Source organism: Pongo abelii, chromosome 10 (genome assembly GCF_028885655.2).
Source record: "Pongo abelii isolate AG06213 chromosome 10, NHGRI_mPonAbe1-v2.0_pri, whole genome shotgun sequence".
In the NCBI taxonomy this organism is placed as follows: domain Eukaryota; kingdom Metazoa; phylum Chordata; class Mammalia; order Primates; family Hominidae; genus Pongo; species Pongo abelii.
In genome coordinates, this window is record NC_071995.2 from 16,452,726 (window position 1) to 16,469,526 (window position 16,801).

At 37.8% G+C, this 16,801-nt stretch overlaps 1 protein-coding gene across 9 annotated transcripts in view; it reads right to left on the reverse strand.

Moving 5' to 3' along the window:
• EPS8 (EGFR pathway substrate 8, signaling adaptor) overlaps window positions 1–16,801 on the reverse strand; it is a 267,467-nt gene that overhangs the window by 126,369 nt on the left and 124,297 nt on the right. For 2 of the 9 annotated variants that reach the window (XM_054526580.2, XM_054526581.2), the window contains exon 2: window positions 12,971–13,146. The gene's annotated coding sequence lies outside the window, so the exon portion shown is untranslated. 9 annotated transcript variants of the gene reach the window in all.

Here is a 16,801-nt window from a genome sequence, read left to right on the forward strand (position 1 = left end):
CTCCAACTCTTTGCTATTGTGAATAGTGCCACTATATGCATGTGTCTTTATAGCAGCATGATTTATAATCCTTTGGGTATATACCCAGTAATGGGATGGCTGGGTCAAATGGTATTTCTAGTTCTAGATCCTTGAGGAATTGCCACACTGTCTTCCACAATGGTTGAACTAGTTTATGGTCCCACCAACAGTGTAAAAGCGTTCCTATTTCTCCACATCCTCTCCAGCACCTGTTGTTTCCTGACTTTTTAATGATTGCCATTCTAACTGGTGTGAGATGGTATCTCACTGTGCTTTTAATTTGCATTTCAACAAAAAAAGAGAATTTTAGACCAATATCCCTGATGAACATCAATGCAAAAATCCTCAATAAAATATTGGCAAACCGAATCCAGCAGCACATCAAAAAGCTTACCCACCACAATCAAGTTGGCTTCACCCCTGGGATGCAAGGCTGGTTCAACATACACAAATCAATAAACGTAATCCAGCATACAAACAGAACCAAAGACAAAAACCACATGATTATCTCAATAGATGCAGAAAAGGCCTTCGACAAAATTCAACAGCCCTTCATGCTAAAAACTCTCAATAAACTAGGTATTGATGGGACGTATCTCAAAATAAGAGCTATTTATGACAAACCTACAGCCAATATCATACTGAATGGGCAAAAACTGGAAGCATTCCCTTTGAAAACGGGCACAAGACAGGGATGCCCTCTCTCATCACTCCTATTCAGCATAGTGTTGGAAGTTCTGGCCAGGGCAATTAGGCAGGAGAAAGAAATAAAGGGTATTCAATTAGGAAAAGAGGAAGTCAAATTGTCCCTGTTTGCAGATGACATGATTGTATATCTAGAAAACCCCATCGTCTCAGCCCAAAATCTCCTTAAGCTGATAAGCAACTTCAGCAAAGTCTCAGGATACAAAATCAATGTGCAAAAATCACAAGCATTCCTATACACCAATAACAGACAAACAAAGAGCCAAATCATGAGTGAACTCCCATTCACAACTGCTTCAAAGAGAATAAAATACCTAGGAATTCAACTTATAAGGGATGTGAAGGACCTCTTCAAGGAGAACTACAAACCACTGCTCAATGAAATAAAAGAGGATACAAACAAATGGAAGAACATTCCAAGCTCATGGATAGGAAGAATCAATATCGTGAAAATGGCCATACTGCCCAAGGTAATTTATAGATTCAATGCCATCCCCATCAAACTACCAATGACTTTCTTCATAGAATTGGAAAAAACTACTTTAAAGTTCATATGGCACCAATAAAGAGCCCGCATTGCCAAGACAATCCTAAGCCAAAAGAACAAAGCTGGAGGCTCACACTACCTGACTTCAAACTATACTACAAAGCTACAGTAATCAAAACAGCATGGTACTGGTACCAAAACAGAGATATAGACCAATGGAACAGAATAGAGCCCTTAGAAATAATACCACATATCTACAACCATCTGATCTTTGACAAACCTTACAAAAAGCAAGAAATGGGGAAAGGATTCCCTATTTAATAAATGGTGCTGGGAAAACTGGCTAGCCATATGTAGAAAGCTGAAACTGGATCCCTTCCTTACACCTTATACAAAATTAATTCAAGATGGATGAAAGACTTAAATGTTAGACCTAAAACCATAAAAACCCTAGAAGAAAACCTAGGCAATACCATTCAGGCCATAGGCATGGGCAAGGACTTCATGACTAAAAGACCAAAAGTAATGGCAACAAAAGCCAAAATTGACAAATGGGATCTAATTACACTAAAGAGCTTCTGCACAGCAAAAGAAACTACCATCAGAGTGAACAGGCAACCTACAGTATGGGAGAAAATTTTTACAATCTACCCATCTGACAAAGGGTGAATATCCAGAATCTACAAAGAACTTAAACAAATTTACAAGAAAAAATCAAACAACCCCATCAACAAGTGGGCAAAGGATATGAACAGACACTTCTCAAAAGAAGACATTTATGCAGCCAACAGACACATGAAAAAATGCTCATCATCACTGGCCATCAGAGAGATCAGTAACATTAAGTCTTAACGACTGAGGAAAAACAAACTTTCTTCTAGAGTGGAGCTCAACAAGCATGGAAATAGCACTTTGTTAAAACAGCTGGCCTCTTCCTTCCTCTTTCACCCTATGAGATACCATGTGATAGCGTCTTCCTCTGCCCCTTCCTTATTTAATTGGTCTTTCAAAGAAATTTATTAAATGCAGATGCTGTTCTAGATCCAAGTATACAAGGATGAACTATAGTGAGTGAAACTGATCAGTAAGAATAACAATACCTAATATTTGAGCACTTGCCAGCTAATATTTGCTGCCTAAATCACCATTGAGAAGGATTCTCATGACTCTTTCAAGATTCCAGGCTCTTTTTTAAGTGCTTTACATATTTAATAATTTGATTCTTACAACAAGCCCATGAAGGTAAGTTGTAATACTGTCCTATCTCAAGAGATAAGAAAATTGAAACATGTAGAATTTGAGTAACTTGCAAATTCATACAGGTACTAAGTGGTAAAGGCTGGTTTCAAACTTAGGTAATTATAACAGTTTGATAAATGCTGAAACACAGGTTATGGTAATAGTACAAACAAGAATTTAATTAAACCAAATAGTTATGGATAACATTAACAAATACTTTTAAAAGTCTTTTGTGAACTAGCCTAAAAACTTAACTGTCCATTATTACTATTTTTATTTATTTATTTATTTTTGAGACAGACTCTCACTCTGTCACCAGGCTAGATTGCAGTGGCGCGATCTCGGCTCAGCTCCCAGGTTCAAGTGAATCTCCTGCCTCAGCCTCCCAAGTAGCTGGGATTACTGGCACGCGCTGCCACGCCCAGCTAATTTTTGTATTTTTAGTAGAGATGGGGTTTCACCATGTTGGACAGGATGGTCTCCATCTCCTGACCTCGTGATCCACCCACTCGGCCTCCCAAAGTGCTGGGATTACAGGCGTTGAGCCACCATGCCTGGCCAATTGTCCATTATTTTTAACATTATTTGTAAAGAAAAACTCTACCTGTTTCAAAGAAATGAGTATAAAAGAACACTTCACAACCTAACTGCTTATTACAGACTAAGTTCAGTAGATTTTAGTTTCCTCACCTGAGAAACAAAAGAATTAGAGTAGATCAGGATAGCAAGTACATGATGTTTGTGCGGGCACTCCCCGTTCCCATAAAAAAATCAATAATTTATCATTACACTCTTTAATGCCAAGCTGAACCCAAAGATGTGGGAATTCTCAACATTGCTGTAAATAGCCACTACTAAATTATCAAGTCAGCATAGAAATGGAAACCAGGTATTATCCCTGAATTAGACAGTCTCTACAGTCCCCATCTGACTCCAAAAATCTATGACTATGTATCAAAAAAAAAAAAATTCTTTAAACCACAGAAAAAGAAATCACTTTTATTTTGTCAGGTGAGTGTAGCAATCACTGCTAGCAAAATATAGACCTCTCATTGTTCACTTTCAAATCCTTGGAAATACACAAAGAGAAATTAAACAAAGACATTGCCACCCCATCTTTAAAATTTTCATAGACTATCTAGATAATAGCTCAAGTTCTCTGCCTTTTAGTAGAAACATCAAGAGCTATTATATGTGGTTTCCCAGTACATGTAAGTTTAAAACAACAAAGGATGAATAACTAGGGCAAATACGTTGTCCAAATGAAACTAGTTAACATTATTAAACTGAATTACTATCATGACAATAAATGCGATCATGCCATAAAATCTCACAAAGCCTTATGAGGGCTGAAGGGTTACACCATTTTCTTTAACACACAGCTTTTACATGGGATTGCACATTCTATGAACACCTTTATAGGAGAAAAAGAAGCATCATACGATTATATAATCAGGCCAGTATTGGTCTTTTTGAGGTGAATTTGCCTATACCAGCTTATTAAACAAATGTTTCAGTCAGTGATGCATCTAATAGATAACTAATTTTTCCTTGAAGCGGGAGTCAGGCGGAGACTTCCTAGAACTAAACTGCCCTCAGTAGTACTGTGTGAAAAGATGATATTGCATGCTAAGCAGCCAGTGAATCCTCTTTAGCTGCTAAATATAATTTAACATCTAGAATATCAGCCCCATATTGCTATGTGTCTAATCAAACATTCTCCTCGATTTCTAATTTGTTCAAAATTGAACCTGATCTGTCCCACCATAAGCTCACTCTTCAAATTTTCTCACTGATTTTAATGGCACTTCCTTTCTCCTCATCACTCTCGCCATCGATGACTCCATCATCACATGTCTGGATAATCAAAATGAGCTTAACTGGTCTTCCAATTTTAAATAACTTCCCCCTTCTAATCAATCTTCTTTTTCTAAGACTGTAAGAATTTATTCAAAAAGCACTGCTTTTATTTTGCTTTCTTCTCTCCCAGAACCAACAATGGCAACACATGAGATCGTATAACAGAAGAAACATTAGCTTATTAATCAAGAAGCTTGGGTTCCAGGCCCAATTCCTCCACTCAGTAATTTGAGCAACTCAATTTGGTTTCCTTACCTGAAAAGCAAGTCCTGGATTAGAAGAGCTCTGGAATCCCTTCTATTGAACAACAACAAATCTCTTATCCTGGAATTCATGGCCCACCATAATTTAGCTAATCAAACTCACCTACAAGCATCCCCCTAAGCATATACTACTACTGTCCACTACTGTTTGCATGCTCCTGAATTATGTCAGTTACCATAGTGCCCTACTAACTAGTTCTTATAAAATGAACTCACCCTCCTTTCTTACCAAAACTATTCTCAAACAGAAGGGTTAACAAGGGACTCCTTTCTTCTTTGTCTGTTTCTGATATTTTTAAATCCTCAATAGTCAATACATATTTTGTATGCAGGAAGTGTTCAGAGAAAATAAACAAACTTTTCAAACCAGAACTACAAAGTAAAATTATCTCAATACATGAAGCCAACCTAGTAACCCTCAATAATATATCCTATTTTTCTTGCTAGAGATTTTATTTGCTGTACACATTTGGATATTAACTTTAAAACTTAACCTATATAAACTATGGCTCTAATGTAAAGACTCAATAGTTAATAAACTGATTTTATTTTGGTTCTTTTAAGTGCCTGGTCTAATTTATTAATGGTAAGCTGAAGTGGATATTATATATAGCTAATACGGTTATCGGAAAGTGCTTAATCTTAGTACATTAACAAACTTATTCCATTTCCTAGAAACCCAATCTATTTTTCAAACCAAAATGCACTATTTTAGGAGCAGCTGGTTAGTTCCAGTAATACCAATTCAGTAATTTTATAAGTTAAATTATTTTTGTGAACTAATCAGAGAACCCCCAGTTACCATCTACAACACTGCATTAGTAAGAAAGTGGCAAATGATCAAAAAAGTAACTTGGGGGGAGCCAAAAACATATTTTCCTTTCCCTCAGCCATCATTCAGCTTACAGAAAGAAGAAATGAATGATCCAGAGATATTATCCTATTCTCCAGAATCTTCAGTGACTTGATTTCAATATAAAACAGGACAAATACTCCAATTTAAGAAAAAAGTAGCCAGGCGCAGTGGCTCACGCCTGTAATCCCAGCACTTTGGGAGGCCGAGGTGGGCGGATCACGAGGCCTGGAGATTGAGACCATCCTGGCTAACATGGTGAAACCCCGTCTCTACTAAAAATACAAAAAATTAGCCGGGCGTGGTGACAGGTGCCTGTAGTCCCAGCTACTCAGGAGTCTGAGGCAGGAGAATCGCTTGAACCCCGGAGGCGGAGATTGCAGTGAGCCAAGATCACACCACTGCACTCCAGCCTTGGCAACAGAACAAGACTCCATCTCAAAAACAAAAACAAAAACAAAACAAAAAAAAGTAATGCCTCATGCATGCAAAAAGGGCAGAGAATTTGCTATCAAAAGGTCTGTGCCAAGCCCCACAACTTAATAACCCATAGTCAAGTCTCAGAGCCTCTTATCCCCAGATTCCTTAACAGCAAAATGGGAAATAATCATAATACCAGCCTTATCTACTGCATAAGATCACTGAGAAGCAAATAATATAATGTAAAATGTTTTGAAAACTTCAAAATTCTTCACAAATATCAATTAAAATATTACAAAGTAATATTCTTAAGTCAAATGCTCACCAATTTTAAGTATTCATCTACTACCAAATAAATTCACCTAGTAGGAAAACTAAAGTGATGAGGATTAGAAAGGAAAGAATTATCCTGAATAATATCAATTTTCTAAGTCTGGGTTTTTACACATCTTCTTTTTTTTTAAGTAGGACACACAAAACTCTGCAGAAACAATTTCAGTGAATTAAGTGTCTGAACACCTACACCTTTTCTTAAAGATCTCCAGGGAGAGAAATTCCACAGCTCCCTTGGTATTTTTCACTCTGGATCTGAACAACTCAAATAAAGTATAAGCACGAAGCTTTCATTCCTTTCATATGATATAAAGAAAAGAAAATATGCCCAGTTAGTTTAAAATGGAATAACTCTAGATAGAAAATTCTATTCTGCAACAAGTTTTATGTCAGGTAAAGACAAAATATCCAATGTATAACAGATCTAAGCTTTTTCTCTTTTATTCACATATCCTCCTGAAAGGGCAAAAACATCCATTGCCTAGCCCCTCTTCTCACCAAAAAAAGCCTATCTGGTTTCCTAATTTTCATAATGGAATGCTAACTTTGACACTTGCTAATCCAGAATATAAAATGTATAGTATTCTCTTCCTTCCATACCATAGAACATCAGCACTTTATGTACTTGTCAAATGTTAACATTAAACTCCAGCAAAAGCAAATACTGAGACAACTGATGCTAGAGAGAACTTAAGGCCCTTTTAACTACTTTTGTCAAGATCCATCCTAGTGTTCTTCTGGAAGAGCTAAATGTTGAACTATATCACCTTAATTGGTCATAAAATGTATTGATTACCTGACTATTTAAGATTATGCCTTAGGCTCTCACTAAGGGCCAATATAAGAAACGAGCAATTAAAAAAAATTTTATTCTGGTTTCCAACACTGTCCAATAGGTTTTTCAATATATCTTTTAATATAATATCCTTTTATAGCACTTGCTGTCTGTGGTATTTCATTGACAATTCATGCATTATAATTTATTGAAATTCTTATTTGCTTGTCTATCACTTACCCTGGCCAGTATACTCAAGGGCAGGAATGTCTTGTTCAACATTATTTCTCAAATGCTGAGCAAAGGGCCTGCACATAATAGAGCTCAATAATCATTTGCCTAATGAATAAATCATTTATTATAATTTGTTTCCAAGATATATGTTCAGTCCAAAATAGAAAATAATCTCCTTACAAGAAAACACATTCCTTTTGTTTTTCTTCTTCACTCTTGCTGCGACTATGCCTCATTCAAAGCAGGGACTCAATAAATACTTGATGATGACAATAACAATTATGATAGTGGTAGTGGTAGGAAGAAAAATTAACCTAATCAAAACAACATATACCATATTGTTCATAATATCTTCATATTGCATTGCTCATTAAAATCAAATATAAAATTAAGTGATTATATGTTGAGATTATAGATATTTTCTTCTTTGTTTTCTGTTTTCTAACATTAGTTAGGGAATATTAGTTGTGCTTCCACACACCAGTAAGCCCAAAATAAATCAGTTCCTTATGTAAACAAAATCTAGTAGACTATAGTAATTCATCTAAGAAAAACGAATCTCCGTCTGTAGAATAGTTACACTTCAGAAACCTAAAAGCCCACTGCCTTTTGTTCCTTTTGTCTAAGATTTCAGATAACTTTCCTCTGTTTCTCCCTGCTGAGGACAACTGTCTCCAGAATTGGACTCTATCTTTCTAAGCCTGCCGGGTGCTTGGATGAAGATAAGAAGAAAACGGGGAGCCAAGAGTGACAATGATCTCCTACCCTGTAGAGGATACACCTGCCACTCCAGTACTCAGTGAGTGTTTGCCATGGCCCTGCCTTAATTCCAACTCCAGTTTTAGTTCATAGCTAACAAAGCAATTGTCCCTGACAAGCAAGCTTGGCTTTACACTCCATCCTATGGCAGACATACATGCACATGCACACACACAAAAAATTCTCCTATTTATATGAAACAATGTTTATTGCAATCCAAGGTGCTTTGATCCCATAAGCAGCCCAATCACTCAATGAAGATAAAAACCTAAAAAAGAAATTCCTTTACATGTGTCTATCAAGATAAACTCCCCCCACTCAATTTGAGCATTTGGGTTGTACTCTAGATAGGTTTCATTTTCCCAGAATAATAGTGTTTGAAAAGTATACATCTTTATGGTCTAATATGGACAATGCTAGAGTCCAGAAGTACAGGTAGATGAAGAGATGAATCTGTCACCTGGAAATATTCACTCTGGTTCCCAGATTCAAGGAGCCTCAAGCAGTGAATAATTGCTCAACACCAACCACAGGATGCCAAAGTAGACCAGTGAGAATGAAAACAGTGGATGCTTTTCATCCCTTTGTTGAGTACTAGAAACCATAGCTATTATTCATATGATACTGAATAGAAACATACTTACAGCATTGTTGTGTGTAAACATGTTGACTATCCATATAAGCAATTTTTTAAGACCATGTTTTAGAAACATATCTACCAATTAAGATTCTGGATTTATATTAACTCAAAAAGAAGCATCTTGTGTAAAAATATCCCTTCTTTTTTTAGTATCAAAAGGATTTTCTTTCTGAACCCTTCAGCTCAAATTACGGTACACTGCAAGAACAAAACTCTTAGTACGTTAGACAGTAAAAGTAAATGTTAAGATCAGAAGGACACTGTTTCTCTCCTTGTCACAATAAGGACCAAATCCTTAGTTCAGCATTCAAGAATCCACATTATCGCCGGGCATGGTGGCACATGCCTGTAAATCCCAGCTCTTTGGGAGGACGAGGCAGGCAGATCACTTGAGGTCAGGAGTTCGAGACCAGCCAGGCCAACATAGTGAAACTCTGTCTCTACTAAAAATATAAAAATTAGCCACGCGTAGTGGTGTGTGCCTGTAATCCCAGCTACTAGCAAGGCTGAGGCAGGAGAATCACTTGAACCTGGGAGATGAAGGCTGCAGTGAGCTGAGATCACGCCACTGCACTCCAGCCTGGGCGACAGAGTGAGACTCTATCTCAACAAAAAAAAAGAATCCACATTATCAATTTCTGCCTTCTAGCCTCAACTCCACTGATTCCAACATTTATTCATTCATTTTGGCAAAACTATATGGCACTATAGCAATAAACAAGGCTACAATGATCCCGGTCCTAAAAAGCTCACAGTCAAGTGTCCTCCAGACAAACTGGTCAATTAGTTGCCTCCACAAACACTTATTCAACAAATATTTAATGGATAGATTCAATACTGGGCAGTTTCAGACACTAGGGACATAGCAGTAAAAAAAAAAGGGGGGGGGAGTAAGATTTTTTGCCTTTACAAAGGTCACAACCTAGTGAATGAAAGAATATACCTGTCCCTTGTACTTTTATGCTATGTTCATGCCATTTCACTCTCTCCTCCATCCCTCCTCTATACTTTCCCTCCTCCTTAGTATCCTTCTTACCATATTCTACTTACACCATAGCTCAGACAACATGTTAGACGTTAACTAGACTTCTGATGAAGTCTCCCTTACATGAGAAAATACACTGAGACTCAAGCAGGAGTTAAATCTGGCATGTGTGTAGGCATGGGTGTGGGGGAGGTGGGGAGCCAGAAAAGTGTAGAAAATCAAGGAGGATTAAGAGATTCTGGGCAGGTTTCTAAGGCCAAGGCAAAGTGCCAATACAGGAAATCAGTGACTGGATTTGAGGTATAGTTGAGAATTTCATCACACAACCAAGACAGAAGGCCAGTTATCAGACTGGGACACAAAGTTAATACAGAATCATTAGCAATGGTACTTGATATCAAGTAAGCAGCTCCTAATTAGAGCTATTAAAATTCCCCTAGGCCAGGCGCGGTGGCTCATGCCTGTAATCCCAGCACTGGTGGGCGGATCACGAGGTCAGGAGATCAAGACCATCCTGGCTAACGTGGTGAAACCCCGTCTCTACTAAAAATACAAAAATTAGCCGGGCGTGGTGGCAGGTGCCTGTAGTCCCAGCTACTCAGGAGGCTGAGGCAGGAGAATGGCGTGAACCCGGGAGGCGGAGCTTGCAGTGAGCCGAGATTGCGCCACTGCACCCTAGCCTGGGCGACAGAGACAGACTCCATCTCAAAAAAAAAAAAAAACAAAAAAAATAAAATAAAATTCCCCTAAAGAGCTGGCCCCTCTAGCCTAGGTTGAGCCTTTTAGCAGGAGTGAAATATTCCCAGCAATGGAATTAAAAGAAATTCAGGGGCCCAGAGTCAGAAACATTATATTGAGCCCCCAGATTACCTGAGGAAAAAAAGTCTTTATAATTGTAATAACCAATGGGTATGATTTCCCTTCTCTTTCCTGCTCAGGAGGTAGAGGAGATAGGCCTGGGAAGTTATACCCTGACAGTGAAGATGTTAATAATGATGATGTTGGTCACGATAAAAATAGTAGTAGGAAAATTAATTGTAATAACAGTAATAATTGTAATGCCTCTTTATATTTATCAATCATGTAACACCTTAAAAATACCTTTGAATCCACTATCTCATTGCATTATTATAAAATCCTGTGAGAAAGGCAAGGCAAGAACCATTACTTTCCTAACAACATCAACAATATTAGTTGCATCATTTCAGTTACATTATGGTAAAAGGGGCAATTGTGGGATAACCATCATTTATTTATAGCTCTGTGGCTTAAAGAAATGTGACTCAGGCAGCAACTAGATCCTTCAGAAATTAGGATAGCTCTTTGAGCTGCAAATCCAGGGCTGAACAAGAGACCCTGGACAGGGCCACAGCAGGAAGACATGCATCACTCCTATCACCCCTGTCCCCTGCAACATGCCAAAGTAATTTTGCTTTGTTTAGAAACATTTATGTGTCTCCGAAACATTATCAAGAAAATTCCTAGATGTTTCTTGTTACTTTTAAAAAGATTTTTTAATAAAGCAAAAATTAAGTAAAATTGTAAGAATGCTACTAGTAATGCATCATAATCACAGAAATCAAAGCTGGTATGAAAATGGAAGATGTTGATGAAGCTCTGTAGAATGGCAAGGCCTTTGTTTCTTTTTCAGAATTCCTTCTTGATAGCTTCAAATAGCTCCTACTACAGTTGAGACTGGAAAATCCTAAGACCCGTAAATGCTATTGCTTTTACCATTATATAGATAAGGCATAACTAATATTATAGTACAATCCAGGTACAAAAGCATAAGTCGCATCAGATTCAGTGGATATATTTCCATTTGAGGGAGACCTTGGATGCTCATTTCCATCTTATGGATGTTACAAAGCGGCTAAAAGATAACACGTAATAAAAACTCTAATGCAAGCACATCTCAAAAGTATTTCTAGTGATCAAAATAATGATATATAATACATGAACTATACCAGTTCAATCTCATTCAAATCTGCCCACTTCCTCTCTCATGCTCACTCCAGAAGATCTGTTTAAACTCGAGTATGGTGTTAAATAAATTCCACTCCTGAATTTTATTAATTTGATGCTTTCATACTACCAATAAACCATATTTTTTAAAAACCAAATTTAAACAAAATCATGTAAACATTAAGTAACAATGAGGGCAATTACTGTTTCCACAGGGTCACTCATGCAAGGAAAGGGACAGCTGGGCATTTCATCTTATACCTGAGGAGGTGAAAGAAAGGCCAGAGCCAATGGTTCACCCACCAGGCCACCATCTGGCTTGGGACCAAACAGAACAACAGAGCCTGGCAAAACAGTCACTGTGTTGTGCCTCCAACTGGGCATCAGCTTTATCCCAATGGACATTCTTTGGGTTCACAGTTTCACAACATTCTCCTTGGCATGAATTCTCTGTCCCAGGGAAGGTGAGGAGAAGATTCTTCATACTAAGTGTTGGCCTGACCTCAATTAAGACACTTGTTCCATTTGGGGGAAAAAAAAGAGTTTAAATGAGTCTTGTTCTATAAACTCCAAGAATCCAGAACTCAAACCAAAACTGTAAGCAGAGGAAGGAAAAGATGGAGCTGGCAGGGGTCATGAGCTTGGCAGGAAAGGGAAAAGCAGGAATGGAAATCTTGAATCTCTTCACACGACACCATTTTAAATTTGAAATACAGGGGGAAAAACAAGAAGGATGAGTCAGATAATAACATATTCCTGTTTTATTTAGTAGCTGATCTCAGGATTTAGTAGTTGGCATGGCTTGAAAGCAAGTGAGGAATAAGTGAATAGCTATTCATCCTTAGACCCTGTCCAAACAGAGCAACAGTCATATATGCCACCAGAGATAAAGAGATCCAGAGAACTCTCAAACCCTTTTTCCATAACTGGAAATTATTTTTCCTTCTTTGAACACTCAACTTCAGGTGTTCCAAGTAAATAGTCCACAAGATTTCACTAAAAATGTGAATGAAATTTGTGAAAGAAACCAACAAAAAAGTCTCTACCATATTAGCTTACAAAACTAGAACAACAATATTAGCTCTCTTTTTCCCCCCAGTGTTAGAGACAGGAATGTGGACTGGCTGAGCAATGTGTACTGTGATGCTGTGATATGATAAGGCCAGTACAATCATTAAGCTCCCTGGGCATTTCTGCCACCCAGTTACTTTCTACTCCACCTCTCCAAGGTAGAAAGGGAAGCAGTGCTGCTTCCCCTCCGAAGCCTAAACCTTGCGACTGCAAATCAAGATACCACCTTGGCCTGATGTGCACATACCCAGAATGCTGTCCAGTGGTCAGGTCAGCTTGATCCTAGTGGTTAGAGATGTCAGGAGAGAAGCTGAATACAGATTACATCTATCAAAGGTAAGTATAGATGACATCACTCACCCAGAGGCACACTTTCAGAGCTTCTGCAAAGTCTATCAGCCAGTTCCTTCTGTTTTCAAGTTGTTGGAAAATCAAGTTCTCCTTGACACTTGAAAGTATTCATCTTGAGATTACAGACACGAGCTGCTGCACCCAGCCTTTGCTTTTTTCTTGACATGAAATCTTACATGCAAAACCTATATATTCAACAGATTAAAACTGAGATACTGTTGTTGGAGGAGAAAAGGGGCAAAGTAAGCTGAACTCCTGAAACTTCTGGCTTTCCCCTTTCCCACCAAGATGAGCTTCTGACATCTTAGAAGGACCACTGATTTTTGAGCAATCTCTCTGAGCCTGTTTCTTTCATATGTAAAATAAAGATGTTGTCACTGGGTTGTTGCAGGTATTGCATGAAATGATAAACTTAGTAAAGGATTTAGCACAAAAAGCAAATGTAAAGCACTAAATGTATCCAAAAAAAGAAAGTATTCATCTTGGAACCCCCTGAAGCAGTGGTCTCTTTCTATGGGTTCCCTCCTTGGCAAATCCTTAAACTGGTCTCTTTATCCTAAGTACCCAAACCCACACCTCCACTCCAAAATTTAGCTTTCTCTCCACCCTCGTCCCTTCCTGTCTGCCGCCGTTCAAAAGTCTTCCCCCAGTGATTCCTTCCTGTCCGTACATTAACTCTTTACTCTGTAGTTTTGCTCCATTTCTTAAATAATTCTATATTCTTTTACCTTTATCTCACCCTCCCAGAGTTAAACATACAGAGCTTCCTATCACAACATGCCTCTCAGAATTGTACACTTTCCAGAACTGATTTGTATTTTGATTGCTCCTTCCCCACCTAGATAGGATTACTCTTATATCTTCCTACAATTCTGAAGCAGCTCTAATCACATCTTCCCTCTGTATAAAGATATAACACCATTTTACTTGGCAACAGTTGTAGTCTGACTTAATTTACTAAACTGTTGATTGATTTATTCAATCATTTATGGAGTTTTTCCTGTAGCCAGTTACTTAGGAAAAAATGTTGCTAAATGTTCAGTCTAGAAGCAAGTAACAGGTGAAACTGTAGAGCCTACAAAGAAATTAAACATCATGAGTTTGACCATATTAGCAAAGTAGTCTAGACAACAGGGTTTTACCAGAAAGAGATAACAATGAAATAAATGGACATATTTCTTCTTTGTCTTAAATTATATGTTCTATCAAGAAATTCAAATAGAATTTGGGACAGAAAAATATAAGTAAACTTGCCAGTATCAAACCAAAAACAAATGAAAAATGTATTTCTTAATTATTATTATATCCCAGAACCGAATAAACAAACACAATAAGAAAACTGTGGTTTCATATTGGCAGAAAAACTTTAAAGGCTCTATATAGTTACCTTTGATCCACTTTTTTCATAAGCATGCAACCAGTATTAAAAAGCATGGTTCATCTATATAGAATTTACCTAATCAACAACTATTTAGGACAATATATTAGATACTAGCATACTTTGTTAATACATTGTACCTTACATTTTTTCAAAAATCATACAACAGTATCCTGACAGCCTTCACTTCACAGACATTCATTTAGCTCACTATTTCTTATTTACGTAGGAAGAAATTTGGAACATGACAGATCTATATTTTAAAACACATATATTTCTATCTTCAGAAAAAGATACATTCAAACCCCTAAACTACAAGGCTAACAGAACTTCTAACATAAGAGTGCACTTAAAATGTGTTTTCTTTTAATTCTGTATGATAAGAAAATAATTCAGAAAACAGCATTGACCAGCCTTGGGAGACTAGAGTCTACAATCATCATAATAACATCATTTTAGTCTTTTGGAAAATAAACACCTTTCAGTTGAATCATCTTGAAATACAAATTAAGTATTACCCAATCTACACCCTTCAAATGCCATTCATGTTAGTTTTCATCCATAAGCTCCAAGTGGATAATGATCATATCTCATAAATTTTATGTCCCTAGTAACTGTAATAGAAACCTAATAATATTTATTAAATCAAGCTACAAAATGAAGAAACTGAATAAAATGATTTCTAAAATTGTTTCCATTTTAAATACCCTCAAAACAATGGTGTAGAGTGAAATGTTCTTGACAAGAAACTTGGTGGGAGCTGATTCTATCCAAAATTAAACTTTCCTTCAGATTGTATATTAATAACAAAGAGGTAAAGGTATTTATTTAAGATGAAGAGATGGGCCAGGCACAGTGGCTCACACCTGGAATCCCAGCACTTTGGGAGGCTGAGGTGGGCAGATCACACTCAGGAGATTGAGACCATCCTGGCCAACACGGTGAAACCTCATCTCTACTAAAAAATACAAAAATTAGCTGGGTGTGGTGGCGCATGCCTGTAATCCCAGTTGCTCAGGAGGCTGAGGCAGGAGAATCGCTTGAACCCAGGAGCCAGAGGTTGCAGTGAGTCGAGATCGCGCCACTGCACTCCAGCCTGGCAACAGAGCGAGACTCCGTCTGAAAAAAAAAAAAAGAAAAAGGAAAAAAAAAAAGATGAAGTGGCCACCACTTAAGTGATCAAGCCTCATCAGTAACAAGTCACACTGACATTACATGCCCCCTAATGTGATGCAACAGGAAATGCAGACCATCATTTAGGTAGTACTCTTGTCATACTGTTTAACCTGTGCATTAGTTATTTACTGCTCTGTAATAAATTCGTCAAAACTTAGCAGCTTAGAAGAACAATAGCGTAAGATACTAGCTCTCACAGTCTCTTTGCATCAAGAATTCTGACAGACCTCAGCTGGAACAGCTATCTGCTCCTCATGCCTACTTAACTGGAAGACTCAAAAGCCAGCGGATGGAATCATCTGAAGGCCTATTCACTGTCGGCTTGAGACCTTAGCTGGAGTTGTGTAACATCTTCACACCGCATAGGCTTCCTCATAGTGTGATGACTAAGTTCCCAGTGCCAGCATACCAGGAAAGAGCGAGCCAGTCTTAAGTCACATAGCATGACTTCTACCTTACTCCACTGGTCACCTGTCAGTCACATGCCCTTGCCCACATCCAAGGAGAGCAAAGACCCCACCTCTCAGCTGCAGGAATGTCAGCCACATTTTTAAAAAAGGATGTGAGATAGGCCAAGTATCTTAGTGCAGCTAGTTTTGAAAGACACAATCTGCCACAACCTGAATCTAATCATGAATAAACAAGACAAATCTATAACGCAGAACATTCAACAAGACAACTGGCCTGAACTCCAAAAAATCAATTTCACAAAGACAAAAAGAGGTGGGTACGTTCCAGATCTGTCCAATAGAACTTTCCATGGTCGTGCTGTTCAACAGAGTATCCATTAGCCACATATGACCACTGAGCACTTGAAATGTTGCTGGTATGTAAGGAACTGAATTAAAGTTTAATCAATTTCAATTTCACATGTGGCTAGTGGCTACCATACTGTACAGCACTGGTACAGATTAAAGAAGGCCTGTCAGAGACAAGATAACTAAACGCAACACATTGGCCTTGATTAGATCCTAGCTTAAACAAACAAAAGAGCTATGAAGGCAATTTTCATATGATTGCAGAAATTTGAAAATAGACTGTATAGCTGATGATAATATTCAACGAGTGCTAAATTTTTTTAGTATGAAAGTGATATAGTGGTTATGTAGGAGAATGTCCTTGTTCTTAGGAGATATATAATCAGTGATGAAGTGCCTTAATGTCTGCAGCCTACTAACAAATGGTTGGAGGCAGGGAAATATACATACATGTATACATGGGGGCAGGGAAGAACAAATTCAAATACTGTAAAATGCTAATAATCAGTGAATGGGGAGGAAGCATAT